The sequence below is a fragment of the Ochotona curzoniae genome, unplaced genomic scaffold, assembly GCF_017591425.1.
Source record: "Ochotona curzoniae isolate NIBS_2020 unplaced genomic scaffold, NIBS_Ocur_1.0 contig_3190, whole genome shotgun sequence".
NCBI classification, from domain to species: domain Eukaryota; kingdom Metazoa; phylum Chordata; class Mammalia; order Lagomorpha; family Ochotonidae; genus Ochotona; species Ochotona curzoniae.
In genome coordinates this window covers 3,823,979-3,845,592 of record NW_024465751.1, presented here as the reverse complement: position 1 = coordinate 3,845,592, position 21,614 = coordinate 3,823,979, and the positions used below count along the sequence as shown (strand labels likewise).

Genomic DNA, 21,614 nt, shown 5'->3' with positions numbered 1-21,614 from the left:
CTGAGGCAGTTTGTCATGAGCAAGCTGTGGCGGAGTTGCGAGTACAGTCTTTAGACAGCACTTCTTTCCTGGGAGCAGTTTTTGCTGTGCAGTCCTTCTGCGGATTGAATGGGGTCATCCCGCTCACCAAGGGAAAATCTGTTTTAGTTCAAGTTGATTGACCATCAATGTACACCAAATGTACAGACTATCCTGGTAGCACCTGGTGCTAAAGCCTCAACAACTTGACTTCAGAAAGCAACGATCACAACTGAAATGGTCAACATGGGGTTTTACTGCCTAGACAGCCATCACAGGGACAGGTTGAACACCGTGGGGTGTGTTGACACTCATCGGATGATGTAGCCTCTGTAAATAAGGCAGGATCCATTTGTGCTCGCATGGAAGGCACCAAAATCTATTAAGTTAAAAAAACAAAGCAGCACAGGTAGGATCTCATCTGCGGGGAGCACACGTGTGTGTATTTACAGTCATGACACTGGCGTGTAAGTGTGCCCGGAGCATGAGGAAGGACTGTAAGAGACCTTTGCCTGAAGTGACGTTGAAGAAGTGAGATCAGAAAGAGGTGGTGGGGAGAGAAGGAGGCTTTCCCTCTTCAGGTTTCACTCTTTCCTACCGTTTGGCATTTCCCTTCCAAATTCTGTATTGCTGCATACTGAAAGCGTAACGTTTATTAATGCTAATGCTGAGTAGATACTATTGAAGCGGAGGGCTTTGACTTTTCTGTTTTCTGTTCTTGGCTGGCAATCACATCTCACTTCCATGGCTAAACAGAATGAAGGTGATAAGTGGGAGGACAGGAGCTCCTGTGACGAGTGGAGAATGGGCTCCCCAGAAGGCTCCAAGTACAGCGCACGGGGTGAAGAAGGCAAGAGCCTTGGGACGGATACATGAATACTGGGGACTCTGGAATGAGACTTGCCTGTGGATTATTAACTCCTCCTAGGGCGTGATAACCTACCTGTTGGATAGGGAACTGAGAACTTTCCTATTGTCAGGGAACTGATGTGTGGACCTTAAAAGAGTGCACACTGGGAAGGGTAAACATCCTCCGAAGCCGAAGGCTGAGCCTTGCTCACTGCTCCCTATTCACAGAGCTGGGAGGGTGACCAGGCAGCAAACCTGCTAATGGAACAGACTGACCCATCTGATCCTTCCACTTATGTGAGTAGAGGAGTAGAGCAGCCTTCAGGGGATCAAGCATGCATGAGTTTGCTGTGAGCCAGTTGGACACCTGGGAAGTAGCAGAACTTGAGCTGTCTTAAAGTACCAGGGAATCCTGGAAACGAGAAGTTATGGAAAAACCACAAGGAGTCAGGAGCTCCATGGAAGCAGATCTCCCCAGAGAAGAAAGTGTGCAGGACACAGGAGGCTTGCACATGAGGAGGTGACTGTGAGCAGCTGCATGGTCAGCGATGGTCAGGATCTGTAATGTGTACTGGAGATGAACAGATGCACAGGTGGTCTGCAAGCAGACACAAGTGGCTGAACATGCTGAGGAGGTCAGAAGATTAGGGCAGCTAGGGGTCTGACGAACATTGGAGAAGCCACTGGAAAAGTGGGCAGATAATCTCTGCTGTATGACCTAGCTATCCCACTTCTGAGAATATATACAAAAGAAGTGAAATCTGCATATGAGAAAGTGACCTAGGCTCCTAAATCACAGCAGACAATCTACAATAGCAAAGACATGGAAACACTCCAAAAGAAGGGTGAATAAAGAAACTGTGGCGTGTCTATTCCACGGAATACTACTCAGCCACTAAAAAGAGTGAAATTATACCATTTGCAACTAGATGGTCCCAACAGGAGACCATTATGCTCAGTGAAACAAGCCAATCCCCAAACAACAAATGATATATGTTCTCTTTGACATAATGCAACCTTTATGCAAAATACAAGCTCAGTAGATATAGAGGTAACCATGCACATACATGCAGTCATCTAGAGGAGTGGTGTAATAGACTATCGTACTGAGATGTGAAGATACAATATGATATGCATCTTTACTTCCAAATCAAAGATGGACTCCCAATGGAACTGTTAAACATCTTGACAATAGAATGTTGGACTCTCTGCCTTTGTCCATACCTTCAATGTCAGGATACAGTTAAATAGCAGAATGATGGACATATAACTGTTAAGGAAGGACTATATTACTGCAATAATATGGGGGAAATTAGTGGAAGAAGGGGACTTGAGTGGAGCCATGGGGGAAATTCCAGAGCCTATAGGATCTGTATCATACAATTAAAAAAAAAAAAGAGATTCACAAAGATGTGAAAAGTATAATCGGAGATACAGGAAGCAAATGGGAGATGACGTGGCACATAGTACCTGATGACCACAGACCAAAGTACAGACAACATCCTCTTCCGATGTGGGTGGGTTATTTTCCAAGATTAATTGGACGAATGACTTTAACAGTGGAGCATCTCTTGTTTTATGTTCTTCTGCATATTACACAGCTTTCCATATGCTGTTTTGGCAGCAATTTTGGCATAAACATATTTACATATGTACAAACATAGATATTTGTAGGCATGCGTATCTTTAAATCAGTTAAATTAATATTTAGCAAATCTTCCGAACATGCAAAAACCGCTTTGTGTTCCAGGGATTGGATTTGACCAGCTGCATTGCAATCTGCTCAAGACCAAGACGCATTGGTGGTGAGGTGAGAACAGGTGGTTCCCAGGCAGGCGTCTGCCCTGCACTCAGCACCTTAGGTAGCTTTTCTGACACAGTGACCTGGTAAGTGATCTATCTGCTCTGAATCGTGCACAGACCAGAGAACACCATGGCGTAGACTGATGATTTGTCCCTTCTGAAACTCCTGCTGAAGTTTGATGCCATTTTAAGACAATAGGATGTGGAAACCTTCTTTAGTTTTAAAGATTTATATATTTGTTTGAAATGAAGGATTAGGTGAAACTCCCCAGATGCTGCAGTGGCCAGAGCTGGGCCTGTCTGAAGCCAGGGGCCGGGAACCAAGAGTTTCTTGAGTCAACCTTGTGGGCTCAAGGACCTAGGCTATCCTGTGGTGCTTTTCCAAGCACATTAGCAGGAAGCTGGATCTGAAATGGGGCAGCTGGGACTTGAACCAGTGCCCATATGGGATGGCAATGCTATAGGTGATGGCCTTACTTGCTATGTCACAGCGCCGGCCCAAAATGGAAACTTCAAGGGGTTCTCATGACTGGATGAATGGGTTATCGCAAATGGCAGTTTAGCCAGGTTTCCCGTCTCTTGCCATGTGATTCCTTGTGCTTCCTCAGAACTCTGCTGGCAAAGCCATCACAGACACAGTCCCTTGCCCAAGGGCTGGAACTATGAGCCAAAACAAACCTCTTTTCCTTTATAACTTCCCCAGTTGGTGGCAGAGCTGTTAGTGCTATTGGCGATGGGAAGTGGATGAGAACACTTACCTTCCTTGAGAACCCTCTGCCAAGGGAGAGAGAAGGACAGTTGTCTGTATCCTTTCTAGGATCTGCAGACATGTAGTCCAGGGATCACTGCAGAGACAGGGCGTCAGCCTCTCACGGTTGTTCTTCATTCATTGCATGGGGTGGGATCTCAGTTTTCTAACTCATTTGATTGACTTTGTTTCATTTCATGTTTGCATTTTCCTTCTGCCCCTCTCCCTTTGCACCTGCCCCTTTTCCTTGGCTGATAAAGACACGGAGCGCTCATGCAAGAGCCCAGGGCCAGCACCGCACTGCCTGAAAAAATGAAAATGCCTCAGTCAACCAATTCCAGAGCCGAGGGTGGGGAAGATGGAGAGCTGAAACTGGACATCAAAGATGTCTTCTAGCCAAGTTAGAGCAACTGCAGGCACCAGCACAGCAAGTTTGGAAACAGCGAGGAACGACTATTCTCCAGAGACTGATGTCTTACAGGTACGAATAAAAAAGCATCCCTCCTTCTGCTGTATGTTGCTTCCCTTATTCTTATTGGATAGCAGAGCTGTTCTTGGTGTACACCTGCTGGAGGCAGGGCGAGGGAAGTCACGCTGGAGGACACAGTGGTCTGGCAAGGCAGCAGTTACCTCTAAGGTCACTTAATTCTGTTGAATTTAATTTTAAACTTCTCATCCAGAGAAGGTTCTGATATCAGTAGGAGTCAGTGTGGTTTTGGAACCTAAGTTAATCCAATTCTGGTCTTGCAGCCATAGATAATCTTGCTGTCCCTTATGCCTTTTGCTTCTGCCTCCTTTAACATTTGAAGAAAACAACAGGCATTGTATAATATCGTTTGCTAATATTTTCCAATGAAAAATAAGAACTTTCAAGAAACAATCAAATTGCATCAGCTTTTAATACCATCAGTTACATGGGTGGTACTCACGTTGTTATTTGTGCAGTAAGTAGCACTTTGCAATAGTTTCTTTTTGGGTTCCTGCTGTTTGCATAAGGATATAGGAGATCCACACATTGTGATTGACTGAATATGTCTTTTAATTATCCCTTAATTTATAGTTTCCCCACTATGTCTCTCTCTCTCTTTTTCAAGATTTATTAATTCTTACTGGAAAGACAGATTTACAGAGAGAAGGAGAGACACAGAGAAAGATCTTCTGTTGGCTGGTTCACTCCCCAAGTGGCTGCAACTGCTGGAGCTGAGCCAATCTGAAGCCAGGAGCTAGGAGCTGAGTCTCCCACACAGGAGCAGGGTCACAGGGCTTTGAGCCATCCTTCACTGCTTTCCCAGGCCACAAGCAGAGAGCTGGATGGAGTTTGGAGCAACTGAAACAAAAAACTGGTGTCCATATGGGATCCCAGCAGTTGCAAGGCAATGATTTAGCCACTAGGTTATCGCACCAGGCCCATTTATCCATTTTAATCCTTGGAATTTATTTGTTGAAGAAGCTGTTTACTATTTTGGTCCTTCAGAATTCCTCCAGCCTGGATTAGGGGAGGTTGTAGAGCACTGGGCTAGTCTATTTCCTCCAGATTTGTTGTAAATCGCCAATACAGCATGGAACCATATTGTCTAATAGTAGCCATATGAAGGTATTTACATTTAAATTAACTAGATTAAATAACATTGCACCTATGACTGTTGCTACCCTATAGGACAAGAACAGCTTCTAGAACATACCATGAATGCAAAAGCTTCTACTTGACAAGTATACCTCCAGAAGTTTCATCCAATCTATAGTTAATAAAGCTTCAGAACTATACTGAGAGCATCCAGTGGAGCCACGTAACCCGGCTGTCTCTCTAGCTTTGAACTACTGATTTGCTCACCAGGAGAAAAATGCAGCTTCCATGTTGATGTCCTCAGAGTTGGTCCCCAGTGTCCCTTCCTTCCCTTTCCCTGGGAATGCTGGGATTCACACTGCCAGTGTCATTCTTGGCATTCCTGTGTCCTTGCTGCTTGTCCCCTGAATGCTGCCCCCTGAGTTCCTCTGGAGTTAGCCCCTTATCCCTGTTTCTGGTGCAAACTCCAAGTCCCCTTCTCTCTGAGCAACTGAAGGTGCAGGCTTCTCTAGATGCATTCCTCATGCTGCCCCCAACACTGCTTCTTCAAGGGAATCCTGCCCCCCTATATTTCCTCTGCTCCTCAAAAAGATCTCCTCCCCACCTTGGCCTCCAAGGCGCTGCAGCCCTCTGCCCAACCCCTTGCAGTATATCCACTCCTCCAGGGATGGAAGCAAGCATTTGTTGGGCGGATGAGGTTGATTCCCCAGCTGCTGGGAGCTTTGGTGGCAGAGCCTGGTCACTGGGGGAATATTCAGGGTGCAGACGGTGGCTGAGTGTGCCATGTGGTACAAAACCATTTTGCTGTTTTGCTGGTCCAGTTCTGAAGGTGAATTTGGTGAATTTTTATTTGAAACTTGTGTTCACCCTTTATTTGGTTGTACTGGCTCTCTCTCCGTGCGCTGTGGCTTTCTGTTCTCCTGCCAGTCAGAGGTACGTTCTCTCCAACTCCTACTCACTTCTCAGTTCCAGGTCCGCTCCCTCGGGGTCTTCCCCAGTGCTCATCAGCCTCCTTTGCTGTCCTCTGGTGAGAACCTGTGTTCCTGGCTGTGCTCGGTAGTTGTACCTTGCGGGTACACATCAATCTTTAGTGTTGAAGGACTAAGATGAGAATTGAGTTCAAGATTGAACCAGTGGCAGTATGTGCTGAGGTTTGCTCTGTTGCATGTTTCTTCTTTGTACTTTGTGATTTTGAGGGGACAGTAATTAAACTCCAAATAATAGTTTTCTTTGCAGACACACACTGTCTGTGATTTGTTTTCAGGGAAATGTGATTCACACCAATTCTATAGAGATTATTCTGTTCACTGTGGCTGCTCAGGTCACCTGGCGCTCAGGGACAGCTGGTGTCTGCTCCACCGTGGGGTTTCTGATCTTCCCAGCACGGCCAATGATGTGCATAAGAATGGCACCAATGCAGTGGGCAAGGATGCAGTAGAAGATACATGATGCCTGGACCGAGGAATTAACTGAGGAGCCAGTCAGGGCTTTGCCCTTTGCTAGGCTGGATTCCAGAAGTGAGAGTGAGTCATCCGAGGAGACCCAGTGGGGCAGACATCCTCTAAGCAAGGAGAAAAGCAACAATACAGAACATGTGAAATTTTGAGAAGTGAACAGAGTGAGTTAGAGAGGAATGGTGGGGGAGCTACCAAAAAGATGGTCAGAAAAGCTTCTAGGAGGAGGTGACATTTAAGCTGAGCTGTGAAAGATGAGGAGATGGGAAAGGACTTGGCTGCAGGAGAGCTGGAGGAGGGGTGTTTCTGGCAGAAGAGCAGCTGAGTGGAAAGGAGCAGAATTCAGAGGTTCTCCTGGTGACCTTAGACAGCCTTCGCCTTGGTTCACCCACCTGCACAGGTGGTAGCTATCACTGTCAAGATTGTGACTATTGTTCTGTACGAAGTAGATGCTTTCAGTCTGTCCAGGACACATGCTGGCGCTTTCAACAGAGAACGTGACTTAGGCTCTGGAACTGACAGTGACACCAGGTCTGCAAGACCTCCTCTCCAACACACAGCACCTGCACTGGAATGTGACTCCCACACCCAGGCCGTGTTGGGGTGAGGGCGTGCAGCTTTTGCCATTTGAATCTCCCAAGTCTTCCCTCCCTTTTCTCTCTCCTGCAGTCCGTGGGAGGAGCCGACTGTCAGAGGCAGGAAGTAAGGGGAGTGTGGGGGGCTGTGGAGGCGGGGCTCAGGCACGTCATTAGCTTCCTGGGCTCAGTGTGGGAGTCCCTCTACACCATCCCCAGCTAGACTGGGAACCTCTTGCATCCCAAACTGGGCACTGAAAGGCCGCACAAAGCCAAGGCAGGCATGGACAGGAACTGAGATGAGGTGAGAAAAGCCACGGGGGAGCGGGGAAAAGCGTTTCCTTTGAGAAGCAGAAGCAGGGAGAAGACATGCCAACAAGAGAAGCAATGGCCAAGAAAGAAGAAAAAGAAGGGAATATGAAGACGGTTCAGTCTCTTGCTGTGGCACGGACTCTCAGGGCCTCCGACTGGGGGAGTGCTTGCAGAGCAGCCCCATCCCGCCAACTGTTCACACCCAAAGTGTGTGCCACCTTGACTCCTCCTCCCGCCTCACAGCAGCCCACAGCCAACTCATCAAGAACTCTTGTTAGTTCCATCCTCGAAGGACACCTGGCCAGAACATACTTCCTGGCTGCTCTGCAACCTGGCTGGGTTCAGCCTGTTTCTCACCTGCGTTAATAAGTCTCCTTTCTGGTTCTCTATTTCTTTTCTTTCTTTTTTAAAAAAAGATTTATTTACTTTTATTACAAAGTCAGATATACAGAGAGGAGGAGAAACAGAGTGGAAGATCTTCCTTCCGATGATTCACTCCCCAAGTGAGCGCAATGGCCAGTGCTGCACCGCCGATCCGAAGCCGGGAACCAGGAACCTCTTCTGGGTCTCCCACGCAGGGTCCCAAAGCTCTGGGCTGTCCTCAATTGCTTTCCCAGGCCACAAGCAGGGAGCTGGATGGGAAGTGGGGCTGCCGGGATAGAACCGGTGCCCATGTGGGATTGTGGTGCATCCAAGGCGAGGACCTTAGCCACTAGGCCGTGCTGCCGGGCCCTGGTTCTCTATTTCTAATCCTTTCCTTTTGTTATCTGGTTTCCTGGCGATAGGGAGGGACCCTGTTAGAACTCCACTGGTGGAGGTGCCTTGCAGAGGCTGCTTGCAGAGTTCTGGGAGGAATCCTAGCATGATCCTCAAGTGGTTATACATTTTTGTAAAATCTGCAAAAAGACTCATACTGCATGCGGTCTGCTGAGACTGCTGTCTCTTCCCACTCCGACTGTCCTCCCTTGAGAAGCAGTGTTGGAGTGGTTGGAGAATTCTGTGAATCTGAGCAAGGGCAAGTTGAACTGGGTTTGTACTTCTGAATAAATTTAATGTTTACTCCCGGTGTATAAATGGCTTCAAGGAAGACTCGTCCCATCCATGGACCCATGCTGAGCTTGTAAGCTAACGCGAGAAAGCCCTGCAGTGCCTTGGTGCCCAAGCCTGTGTATACTAGATATGTATTAGTTTCCTATTGCGGCTGTAATGGATGAGGACGATATGGAGCAATATAGGGAGGGTGTTTGGAGCTGTGGTTAAGGTGGTGCTTAGGGTGCCTGCATAGGACGCCTTGGCTGGAGTTCCTGCTCTGTTTCATTGAACTTCCTGCTCCTGTGCACCCTGGGAGGCAGCAGATGATGACCTCAACACTTGGGTTGCTGCCCACTAAAGGGTTTGGAGCTTCTGGTTTCAACCTGTTTCAGGCATCTAAGGAAGTGAACCAATGGATGGAAGATCTCTGTGCCTCAAATAAAGGTATGACCAAGAGCAGCAGAAATACGTTCTTTCACAGCTCTGCAGGTCACAGTATCACTTGGTCAAAACCCGGGTGCTGCCAGAATTCCATGTTGTCTGGGAGAAAAATCTCTCTCATCTCTCCCAGTTTCTGCTGGGCAACAACTCTTTGATTTGCAATTGCGTCACTCCAGCCTCCGCTTCCCATGCTCACACTGCCTCCTCCTCGTCTGGCTTTGTCTAATCTCCCTCTGCCTTTCCTGTTTAGCAGCATTTGTCATGGCATTCAGACCAGACCCAGATAAACTGCCCTGTGTCAGGATCCTTAGCATACCCACAGCGTGGTCCAATGAGACGCGAAGAGACCACGGCTGGGACTTCTGGCAAAAACTGTGGCTTTTTTTCTTAGGAAAACAGGAAGCAGTGAAAATTTGTGATGAGGAGCTTCTTTGGCCATTTTTGGCTCAGTGCACGGGGGCGTTGAAGATTCTGCCAACACACAGAGAAAGCCAGGGTGCATTAGCAGGTAGCTAAAGTATTGCTTAAGGTGTGGTGGGCCTCATGTAGACAGAAGCCCTCTTCTCTTGTCTTCTCAGTAATATAACCCAATAAAACATTTTTTCTTTTAAGCCAGTTTTTTTTCCCCTAAAATGACTTAGCTTATTTTTATCAGAAAGGCAGATTTTACAGAGAGGAAAGATGGAGAAAGATCTTCCACCTGCCACTTCACTCCCCAAATGGCTATAAAAGCCAGAGCTGAGCCAAGCCAAAGCCAGCAGCCAGCAGTCTCTTTGAGTCTCCTAAGTATGTGTAGGATCCCAAGGACTTGGGCCATCTTTTGCTGCTTTCCCAGGCCACAAACAGGGAGCTGGTAGGAAGTGGAGCAGCTGGGACATGAATCAGTGCCCATATGGGATGCTTGTGCTGGCAGGTAGCAGATTAGCTAGGTGAGCCTTTGAACCAGCTGCTAAGCTAGTTTGAGGTAGATAGTCTCATTAACATTCTCTTTAAAGCTTGGTTTCCCTTGTTGAAGGTTAATAAGCCTTGTGAAGGTATGATCAAATTTAAATGAGATGGCTCTTATAAAGCATATATGTTGATTCCTGATATAAAGAAATTCTTATGAATGGTGACTTAATATTTAACAATATAGTAGGATATAAGCAGAATTAGCAGAACTTCTAGGAAATCAGCATGCTTGTGTTCTATTTATTAAAATCATAGAACTCCAGTGGAACCAATATCTCTATTCAATTCTGTAAGAACTTCTTTGAGTGTTTGCCTGGCCTGGGCAGGGCTACCACTTGTAGTGTCAAATTCATAATCCAGGAGGTTGGCCCTGTCATTCCTCCCTTGCAGTGACTTGGAACCTCTCCACACTGCTTCTGATTGTACCTGTTGAGAGTAGGGCCACAATGAGCCTAATGCCATCCTCTACTGTTCTCGGCTCTTCAGCTGATTCACACCGGTGATCCCTGTTGTGACCCCTTGCCCCCATATGTCTGGGCGTCCTGTCCACTGAATCAGGAGCCGTGGACATGGTGGGGGGCATAGATATGGAGACCTATGCAGAGAGCCAGTTATCCACACTCCCATGTGAGTTTGTTTGCTCTGTGCACCTATGGAGGCGAGTCTAGTCCTCCTCACCTCTGTTGGCATCCAGCACAGTTGACTGGCTCCCACACATCCTGTACATCTGGCTGCATCTGAAAATGCTTTTTGTGTTGTCTCTTTTACTGCTTTAGTGAGTGAGGGAGAATTCCTGGGCGGACCTTTAAGAGGAAGCCCCACTGGGAATGCAACTGCACGGCATGAAGTAGGTGGAGCAGGTTCTGAGGAAGGGCGCTGTGGGCGTGGACACGCGTGCTTGTGAGCAGGGACTCCTGGGGCTGTGGGGGTACTGATCTGAGTCTGAGGATGTCAACCTCCAAGTCCCCGTGAGCCTCCTGTCTCTTTATTGAAGCCTGTGGGCAGGCTTGGGGGTGCACTGCAGCTTCTGCACATCCCACAGAGTGCAGAGAGAGACAAGCCTCACCGAGGGAAGAGTCCATCAGAGGCATCTGGGTGGACAGGGCCCAGGTAGGACATTGACCCTTGTGAGTGGTCATTGATTTCCGATGGTGGTCAATTGCCCTGGGGGGCTGACGCTGGTCTCATTAGGAATCCATACTGTTCTCAAGTTCATCTGTGAACCAGGGTCTTGTCTTTGTTCCAGGCACAGGGCTGGGAGTTGAACATACATCAGGCAGCAAAAGCACAGCTCCCAGCACTAACAGGGCCCACAGTCTGACGGGGGAAGTCAGTACCAACCTACCAAGGAGGGACACCACTTACAGGGTGGGGATGGTGCTAGGGTGGGGTAGGATGTGGAGGGTTCAGGGCAGTGCAGGCCTGTTCTTGAAGGCCGTGGTGTTGGCACTGAGACCTGAGAATACGCACAGGTGTTACTCGGGGAAGGGCATGTGGTGCCAAGGCTTGTGGAAAGAAAGTACAGGAGACTAACTGGAGGGAGTCCGAGTGAGATGAAGCGAGGAGCAGGGCACAAGGGCAGACCACATCGGTGACCTACAGGCCAGCTTGGGAATTTTGGTCTTTACTTTAGAACCCATCAGATTAGTATTGATGGGGGAGGGGCAGATCTGTGGAAATCAACAGAGTGCAAGCTGAAAATTTGAGGCCACTCAGGACTAATTAGGGACCAGTGCCATGGTACACCAGGTAAAGACGACACCTGTGGCCCTGGCGTCTGACATGGTCATTGATTTGTGTCCCAGCTGCCAATGGCTTGGGAGATCAGTGAGAGGTAATGCCACCAATTCCAGGCCTGGAAGATCTGAAAGAAGCTCTTGACTTTGACCTGGCCCTTTGGGGAGTGAATCAGAGTCGGAAGCTCTCTCTCTTTATGCCTTTCAAATAAATATATCTTTTTAAAACAAAACAAATACATTAAGAATTTCAAGATGGTCACAACAGAACGTGAAACCAAACAGGGGTTCCTTCTGAGTACAGTGTCTGTGTGACAGCACAGGTCACAGGCCTGTGCGCCACCCTGGTTGAAGCTGATCCTGGAAAGCTTCATGGTGGGGGAGGCTTTGGGGTCAAGGCTGGATCTGGGGATGGAAAGAAACAGGGATGAAATGGCAAACACGGGAGGGGACAGGCGTGTGCAGCGAGGGGACGAGCAGAAGCAGTGAGGCTGCACAGAGCCTGGGGGAGCAGCCTAAGCCTTAATCCTGCAAGCTCTCATTTGGGGTGGCTCTGGGGACGTCAGAGGTGATTTTTCATTTGCGTTTTCATCAGGGCTTGAGTCCTCAGCACCATGCAGGAACCTGTGCTGAATCATTGCAGCTTTCTTTTTTCTCTACTTTGCAAATAAACAGCAGCAGCCAACAAGAGAGGTCCCAGCTCGAATGCACACCCCTAGCACTGTGCCCCCTGGTGCCAGCCACCATGCTGCTCAGCATCTGCCCGGAGGAACCCCGGGATGCCTTGCCTTTGTCATGTCATCCGTGGTTTCTCAGTTGTAATGTTGGGCAGGAAAAAAAGAGTGGGCTATGCTGGTGGCAGTGTGATCGGGGCAGGGGCCTGTGGCAGGGGTCAAGGAAGTGTATTTGTCAAGGTCAGCAGCACGATTACCGGGACCCCAGGATTGCTGTGACCCATGAACCGGGTGTTTAAAACAACACTCATTGTCTGCCAGGTTTGGAGGCTGGATGCCTGACGGAAGTACAGGTAGGGCCAGGAAAGCTTTCTCATTTCTTCTAGCCTCTGAGATTCCAGAGATCCTTGGGGCTCCTTGGCTCCCAGCTGTGCCATTCTGAGTCCTGCCTCTTGTTATAGGATGCTCTTTTCTCCATGTCTGTGTTCAGAGTTCCCTTCTGTCAGGGCACGAATCAGTGGGAGGGGACTCCTCTCTGTGGAGGATGACCTCATGTGAACTTTATTATTTATTACATTCTCCAGAACTGTTTCTTTTCTCTCGCTTCTTGTTTCTCTCAAGAAAGGCAGAGTTATGGGGAGAGGGAGAGAGAGAGAGAACACGAGACTGCAGTTCTATCTAGGCCTTCCGTGTGGCTCAAGGATTCAAGGAGTTGGGCCATCTGTTGCTGCTTTCCAAGGTGCATTAGTTTGTGTTCACACACATTCTTTGAGCTTGGAGAGGGGTCCATCAATGGTGTGTGTTGAAAGTAGGACCTGTCTGGGTCTCTGAGCCAGGAGTGTGGCACCCTCTGTCCACTGTCACTGCTCAGAAGAGCCTAGAAAGATGGGCAGCTGTGGCACTAGAAAGCAGTCCTGCTCTCCTAGGGCCTGGTGGGGAAGAGTCGGCCGCAGCTGCCACAGAGAGTCTGAGTGAGGCTTGGAACGGTGGCACTGAGTGGGGGTGTGGGGGCTGGCAGGAGCCTCACTGCTCATAAGCTCGAGAGGTGAGGAGGAAGCCCAGTCTTTCATTTCCAAGTGGACTCCCATTACCAGCTTTGCTGGAGTGCCACAGTGCTCTCGGCCTGCTAGGGAGAGGAAGGTGGCAAGGAGGCCTCTGTTCACACACTGAAACAACCCAGATGCCCATTAGCTGGAAAATGGGTAAGCAAATGTTATCTACCCTTTCAATGGGATACTATTCAGACTGAGAAATAAATGAATTATCAAAAGGCGTTATGACATAGATAATTATAAAAAATACAATGCCAAGGGTAGGGTGTTGGAGGCAGAAACACAAGCACTGCTGTGTAATTCCTTCCACGAAGGATGGTTGGAAATGGCAAATTCATGGTCAGACAACAGACCAGCCAGTGCCTGGATGTTAGAATGGCAGAGGGAAATTATACCTGGGAAACCTACACATTTCCTCAAAGTCACAGCATTGTATCCCTACAATGGGCGAGTTTTAGGTTCATCTGTGATACCTGGGTGAGGCAGTTAAAATGAGAGTGAAAACAGAGAGAAACAAAGCTATCTACTGCCATTGTTCCAGCTCCGATAAGGGACAGCTGTGTGACCTTGGCTTAGCTGCTGAACCCCTCCAAATCTTGGTTTTCTCATGTGTGAAAAGATGAAGAGCTGCCCCCTAGTGGTGAGTTGGTTCGGATGTCACATGCCTGATGGCACATATTATGTCTGCAGGCAATGCCAGCTAATGCCACAGTAGGGCATGAATTCACCAAGGTTGGAGTCACTGAATGTGTCGAATTCCAGGGAAAAATCCTGTGCCAACAAAACTGGAGGTGCAGTCTCCCTCCTGAGCTGGCTTGCAGCTGCCTCAGGGCATGCTAGCTTTGTAAACCCTGCAGGAGATGAAAAACCCCACCCAGGGGCTGTCTCCCCCAGTGCCAAGCCCACCCCTTCTTGTGGCAGACACAAGGAACTCATCAGACATTCTAAGGCAAGAATGGCACATTGTGAACAACTGAGATGTAAAGAAAAAATAATCAGAATCAAATCCAGCAATTAAGTTCTAATTGCGCAATTACTTGGTGGCTTGGTGCCAGCGGTGGGAGACTGGTGTTTCACAAATGGTGTTTTGTGAAAACTGGGAGGAAGGGGAGGTGATAGGGAAAGGGTAAGGAGATGATATCTGGGAACCTGGATGTGAAAATAATTTAAACATCGGGCGTCTTGTTGATGATTTTGTGCTAACAATCCTGACTAGCAGGATTGAGGGGTGGGGCTGGAAAACTTGGGGATCTTTTCAGAACCAAAATGAGTGAATATACTGAGCTTTTTTTTTTTTTTTTTGGAAGCCATTCCTACTGGAACCTTGCAGGGAGACGTGCGGTGTTCAGGTCTCAGGTCGGAGATCTGTGTAGGTCTGGGATGGACTATCTTCATCCAGTTTTGGAGTGTGACATCTCTGCAGTGTGAGTGGTCTTGGGCCTTGTGGCTGAGGCTAGGGCAAGGATGTCTCTACAGAGTTCGAGAGAACCAGGAGGGGCTTGTGGGTGCCGATGGACCCCATGGACACACGTTCACGTGCTCGGAGAATCTGGGAGAATAGAGGTTGATGCTTGAACCAGTGGCCCCCGTGAATGAGTGTTGAAGACAGCATCACCGCTTCTCATTCATTCAGTCTTTGACTCACTTATTTCCTTCACCTGCCAGTATGTGTGGGCCATCCAATTCCCACAAAGCTCTCTGCTTGGCTTTATGGGGAAGAGAAAGATTTAGAATGGATTTTGCCACCAAGGAAAAGATACGGACCACAATGTGTATTTATGAAGTACCTACTGTGTGTCAGATGCTACCCGGGGTTATGGTTAAACCTCACATGAGCCCTACATATTACTCTGTTGCATTGTGCACATGAGCAAGCTGGAACCTAGAGGAGGCTGCAATGCCTTCCTCTCCAGGGTCATATCATAAGTCAGGCTGGGATACCTGAGGCTGGAATCTAACTGGGCCTGAATTCCAAAGCTCATAACTTTTCTATGACCTTAAGATGTACAGTGGAGAGTGTGCCAAGTGAGAACAAATCATGCCAGGAAGAGTGACAATGCAAACACAGGGGGCTGGTGTTTGGTACGGTGGTGAAGTCACTGCCTGTGATGCCTGATTCTGCTGAGGGTCTGGTGTTCCTGCGCTTCAGATCCAGCTTCCTGCTAGAATGTGCACTGAGAGGCAGCAGGAGATGATTCGGGTGTTGGGTCCCTGCCACCCACATGGCAGATCTAGACTGAACTCTGGGCTCTTAGCTTCAATCTGACCTGATGCCGGCTGCTGCAGATACTGGGAACGTGCCACTGGATGAAAGGTCTCCCTGTTTCCCTGCCTTCCAAATAGATGAAAATAAATTAAAAAAATAAAACACAAACCCAGACCCCCAAACGTGGCTGTTTCCAATCTCTCCCTCCGCTTAACAGAAGAGATCAGAAGCAGAAACAGGAAGAGGAAGGGACCGTCAGTGACACCGGGGATTGTGACAGGCTCAGCCCCTCAGACAAGAGTCCTGGCTGCTGCCCTGACCGAGGAGCTTGGCACTGCAGCCATAGAGTGCCCTGGACTATGCCACTCTATGGCTGGAGCCCTGCCACGTCACCCGAATGTACCAGAATCTTGTTCCAGTGGGTTGCCAAGCCGGAAGGATTACTTGGGAGGGGAACTCTGTATCATCTGTGTAACAGCCAACACAACAGCTCTGGAGCTCCATCTGTAAAAGAAATCTGATGCAGGCATGAGCATCGCCTGTGCTGTTCACGGGAGACTAGACCAGAGCCGCTGAGAGCAGGTGGAGGAGGAAGACGAGAATCTGCCACTGTGATCATTTGGCCACAGTGCCATGGCTGGTCCTTCAGCCACACGGATGCCTTCCAGCCCACGCAGCCTTTGGAAAGCTCTTGAACTCAGCCTGCTTGAGAATCTCCTCTTGCAATGCTTTCTCCATTCCCTGTTCCTCCTGACAATTCATTTATTATGATCAGTCCAACGGCTCAGGGTTAAGATCATGGGCTAAGCTTGGCTGCTTTGACCCTGAATTCTGCTATGTTCTATGTGACCTTGGACCAGTGACCTTATGATTCCCTTGAAACAGCACCAAGATTCTTCTCCCAGCACTATTTTTTCTCAATTCTTCTTCAGTGCCCAAAGGATTCCAAGACTCCTGAGATGTGGCAAATCTGGAGCAACCAGAAAGAGATGAGAGGATGGAGCAGAAGGGAGAAAGACTGGGCAGTGAGTGGAGGCTTGAGTGGGAGATGGGAGGGAAGGAAAAGAAGAAACTGGATGGTTACTGGGAAGAGGGGCAGGGACAGCAGTCTCCTTCAAGTGCTAACAAAGTGCACATGGCATTGATGCTGGTCCCCCAGGCTCTGCTGGTGCTGTGCAAGGACAGCGGTATCTCTGCTTCCTGCAGCTGCTACCTGGGGCTGCCTCTCCTCGTCTCAGGGTTGGAGGGACACCTTTGCACCAGGCCAGGTCCTGGCTTCCAGATTTGTTGCTCTTCAGCCTATTCCCTGTCTCCCATCTCTAAAATGAGAACCCACTGGCCTCAATCCTATACCCTAAGGGCTTTCCTAAAGGAAGCCTGCACTTTTGGGAACTGCACCGGGGCATCCCTGTCTGCGCTCAGACTTCTGTCACGGCCTGGCTCCAGCTGCCTCCTGTCGCCACTGCCACTGTCCCAGCCCCATCCTGCCCATCCAGTGCCAGTGGCAATATCACTTGGATCTTCCAGCTGCTCCGTGAATGCGTTCTCCATTCCTATCTTGGGAGACATTTATTCATTTCCCAAGGCTCTCTCCAAGCATCATGCTCTCTAATCTTTCTCTGATTCCACATCCCCATCTCCTGATAAAACAACCCACTGGAGCCAGTACGAACTTCCCTCATGGTGCCAACAACACTGGAATGCACTTCATAATGGCAGCCAGCCATGTGCTTGTGAAGCGTTTATTAGTGCTTGCTGAATGCATGGACAGGCACATGGAGCACTTTTTTATGAGCCGTGAATAAACACCCAGCCCCCACAGAATACTGTCCACCGTAGAAGCAGACTGGTACTTACTGAGAACTCACACTCTGAGTTCCCTGGCCCTATCTGCTGACTTTGGTTTTCTGGAGAAAGGTGCAGATAAAACTTTTTGCCATGGACCTGGCACGGTAGCCTAGTGGCTTAAGTCCTTGCCTTGTACACGCAGGGATCCCACATGGACATCGGTTCATATCCCGGCTGCCCTGCTTCCCATCCAGCTCCCTGCTTGTGGCCTGGGAAAGCAGTGGAGGACGGCCCAAAGCCTTGGGACCCTGCGTCCGCTTGGAAGACCTGGAGGAAACTCCTGGCTCTTGACTTTGGATCAGCTCTGTTCCTGCTGTTGGGCTGTTTGGGGAGTGAATCACGGAAGATCTTCCTGTCTCTAAATCTGCCTTTCTAGTAAAAATAAATAAATCTTAACAAAGAAAAGACTTGTTGCCATGACACCCAGAAGGGTAAGGTGTTGATTGGATGTTGTTGAGAGGTGAGAAAGGTAATTTCTGCTTGCAAACCTTGTGAACCTGGTGCTGGGAATTCTGAGGTGGGACTCCAATAGAAAATCATGAGAACAACTCATTCTGATACAGCATGTGTGTGCTGAATATGTAGCTACAACTCCATGGTACCTTTTAGACGTAGATGTTTCCACTGATTTCTTGAACTATTATTTACTGAACATCTACTGGGTTCTGGGCACTGCGTTTAGGGAGTGAGCCAGGAGGTACATATTGCTTATCTCTTTGTCTTTCCAACAAGGTGAAAATTAATAAACAAATTTGAATATGTATATTTATTTGAAAGGCAGAGAGATAAAGAAATAGAGGTGGAGATTGATAAATGGACAGACAGATGTTCACAGCGGGTATTTGTGGAGTCTGTGCTTTGCATCTTGCGATGTGCCCATTTACTGTTAATCCAGTTTTGGTGAGAGTTCTAGTATTGAGAACTTACATGACACCTGACTCTTGCATTCCTAATGGGGGCGTGGTTGAGGAAAGATGAGACTGAAACAATTTATTCTACCTTCAAGGAAAGCACAAAATAGTTACTCACAACCACAAGTAGAGACAAGTGGAAAGCCATCAGCAGACTGGTGGATTGGGGCAGTGGAAGTGATGCCAGCAAGGGTCCCCTCCAGGCAATGGAGCTTGAGTCCAGAGTACCAGAGAACTAGTTCAAAGCTCTAGTCTGGATATTGGTCGTTTTGTGTTGCCCTGGGCAAATTAGCTGCTGGTTCACTCCAAGAACAAAAGAGATGGCATGCGTGGAAATGATTGATTCATAGCAACATCCAAGTGCATATTAATTGTCATTGCTGATTTTATTTAAGTTTGTATCCAAAGATAAGGGACAAATCTGGGTTCTTCGGATACGTGTAACAGAAACAGGACTCTGGCTTCCTTCGTACTGAAACCCATTGGTGAGCCCTTGAAAGTGGAGAAAAGATGCAGAACCGGACCTCCAAGGGGACAGGCTTCCTTTCTGCACTGGCTTGGCTAGGGGGAACCCACTCCACCCCCAACTCAAGATGGGAGCCTCTAGGAGCTTGACTGCAGCTCGGTGCCCACCTCCTGGTTAAGGAAAGGAGGTGTCCTTTGATTTACCCAAAGGAGCAACAGAGGTAGGGCAGGAGTTGCTTCATTTCCTGTGCCCCTGGCTCAGTGCAGCACTCTGGGCGAGCTGAGGCCAATGAAACTGTGGTGCTGAGGAGTTCTGATGTAGTGCAGGTGGAACAGTGAGGGGGCTGAACGCTTAGCTTGAATGGCCTCTCATTGCACAGTGTGTTGGGTCTGCCTGTTTGCTCCGAGCTCCTGCTGGGCAGCTAATAGAACTGAGATGAGCTCAGCCCAGTGTGGGTCAGCGTCAGAACATGATGTCACCTCTGCAGGCCTGGCTTTGCTGTCCCCTGTGTAGAGGGGAGGATTCTCTGTAGAGCAGGGCCGACTGCTGAGGCCACCAGGCACTTTGCTGTGGCACCAGTGCTTGATGACAAAAGCCACTTCGGAGTCATCATCCCAATGATCTTACACTGGACAATGGCGGTGGCTGGTGCTTTTGTCCTTGCTTGGGGCTCGTCCTGAGATGAAAGCCAGGGAAAGGACATGGGTGCCTTTGTATTTCCCTTGGGCTTACAATCCTTTACCAGCTAACGCTGCAAAAATAACTCCATACATGCTTTTATGACTAGGAAATGAACGGCCTTGCTGTAGAGAACTTAAAAAGAATTAAAAAAAATTTTTAAAAAGTCAGGTATCACCCTTGATCCTGCCCTGCTGTGTCATCTCTTTGCAAAGTACATGGACTATTTTAGTCCACAGCATATTCGTACCTAGGTGAATGCAAATATGTGGCAACTTTTCTAACTTCTGGGGTCCTTTGAGTCAGTTGTCAGCCATGAAAATCAACATTGCATACTCAGTTTTGCAGAAGGAAGAAATTCGCATTGCGCTGTGTTGTTGTGAAATGGAAACAGAGGCCCATGGCTCCACGCTTAAGAGCTTGACCTCTACAATAATAGCACAGGTTGCTAACATGGATGAAATGTTTTCTCTCTGTCAAGTAATTTTTGCATAAATTGTTCATCTAATCTGCTTGGCAAGCAATGAGTTAGGAGTGGTGATGGGTATTTCCACCTTTCTCAAGCTACATTTTACTTATTTAATTTAATTTTATTTAGTTGACAGGCAGGAAGAGACAGAGAGAGTGTGTGATCTCATATCTGCTCAGTCACTGTAACAATGCCCACATTAGCCAAGGCTGGGCCAGGTTGATGCCAGGAGACAGGAAGTCATCTTAGCTTTCTCACTTGCATGGCATGGACACAGGTGTTTGAGCCTCCTCCTGCCCCCTCCTTGGGTGAGCATGAGAAGGAAGCTGCAATTAGCAGAGGAGATAAAATGCAAATACAGACACGCAGCTTGAGATATGGGCATGCCAAGTGGTGTCTCAACCAGTGCATCAAATGTTTGTGGACTTTTATTAAAAAATGAGCAGGCATATAAATTGGACATATGTGTGCAGTGCCATGTGGTGATTTGTAATGTCAGATTTGGGTAAATATATCTATCTTCTTAAGCGTTTATAATTTTTTTTATGGTGAACACATTCAAAATGTTATAGTCTAGAGTTTTTTTTTTTTTTAAATTGAGAGATATAGCATGCACATAGCTTTACAGGTAATGATTTTCCTTCTCTCGTTAGTTATGGACACCTAACTGCAATAGAGCCCTGGTGCTTCTTGCTGCTATCTAACTCACCTGCCATTAATCTGCCTTTCCCATCCCGCCTCCCCTCTTCCTTCCCAGCCTCTAGTAATGACTATTGTGCTTTTACTTATATGAGAATGCCTTTTATCAGGTTCTACCTAAAGTGAGAGCATACAGTACTTATCTTTCTGTGCTTGACTTTCTTCACTTAGCGCTTTGACCAGATGGAGGCATGGGGTCTAACGAGATCAAGTAACCTACCCAGGGTCCCTGCGCTGGTAAGTAGCAGAGCTGGGCTGGCACCGGCCACCTGGCTTCAGCTTGTGCCCTTAAGTGCTGCCATTTCCTGCTTTCCCATGGCAGGAGTTTCTGGATGACTTCTGGATGGCATTGTCCCCCTCCCTCTGTGTGTCTAGCACAGATGCTCAGTAAATATTTATAGAATAGTTGAGTTGAGCTGGAGGCCTTGCTCTGTCTCTTATGAGCTATGCTAGCTTGAGGACTTAAAACATGTTTATTTATTTGAGAAGCAGGGAGGGAGTGCGGCACAAAGGCAGAGAGAGAGGAGAGAAAGAGAGAACAGATACTCTGATGTGGTTGGTAAGTGGGTGTTCAAACAGGCATCTTAGCTGTTAGGCCAATTGCCTGCCCTTACTTCTGAACTGCTCTGAGGAACTGGCTCAGTCAAGGGCCAAGGTCCACCATGTTTTTCTTCAAAAATATGTCTGAACCAATTTCTCACTGTGTCCACCAATCACTACCACTTTAGGCCAAGCCATTGTTTCTCCCCAGGTATTTTGCTATAGCTTCCTACCAAGTAGTCAGCGTCCCCACTTCAAGTCTTATTGAAGCTGGTTCTTATCCAGCAGTCAAAATGATCTCTAAAAAATTTAATAAAGCTCATATCTCTCCCCTAAATACTGAAATATCCTAGTAATTTCTTTTTTAAAAAAGGATTTATTTTATTTTTATTGGAAAATCAGATATACAGAGAATAGAGACAGAGAGACCACAATGGCTGGAGCTGCGCCAATCCAAAGTTAGGAGGCAGGAACCTCTTCCAGGTCTTCCGTGCAGGTGCAGGGTCCCAAGGCTTTAGGCCATCCTTGACTGCTTTCCCAGGCCACAAGCAGGGAGCTGGATGGGAAGTACCAGAACCAGTGCCCAAA

The 21,614-nt window shown here is 48.0% G+C and overlaps 1 long non-coding RNA gene across 1 annotated transcript; it reads left to right on the top strand.

Annotated features, from left to right (window-relative positions):
• The first annotated feature begins 15 nt into the window (after window positions 1-15).
• Window positions 16-20,724, top strand: LOC121155950. The gene is made up of 4 exons (XR_005883771.1): window positions 16-180; window positions 2,618-2,754; window positions 3,679-3,899; window positions 20,658-20,724. It is a non-coding gene; the product is annotated as an uncharacterized LOC121155950 (long non-coding RNA).
• The last annotated feature ends 890 nt before the right edge of the window (window positions 20,725-21,614 follow it).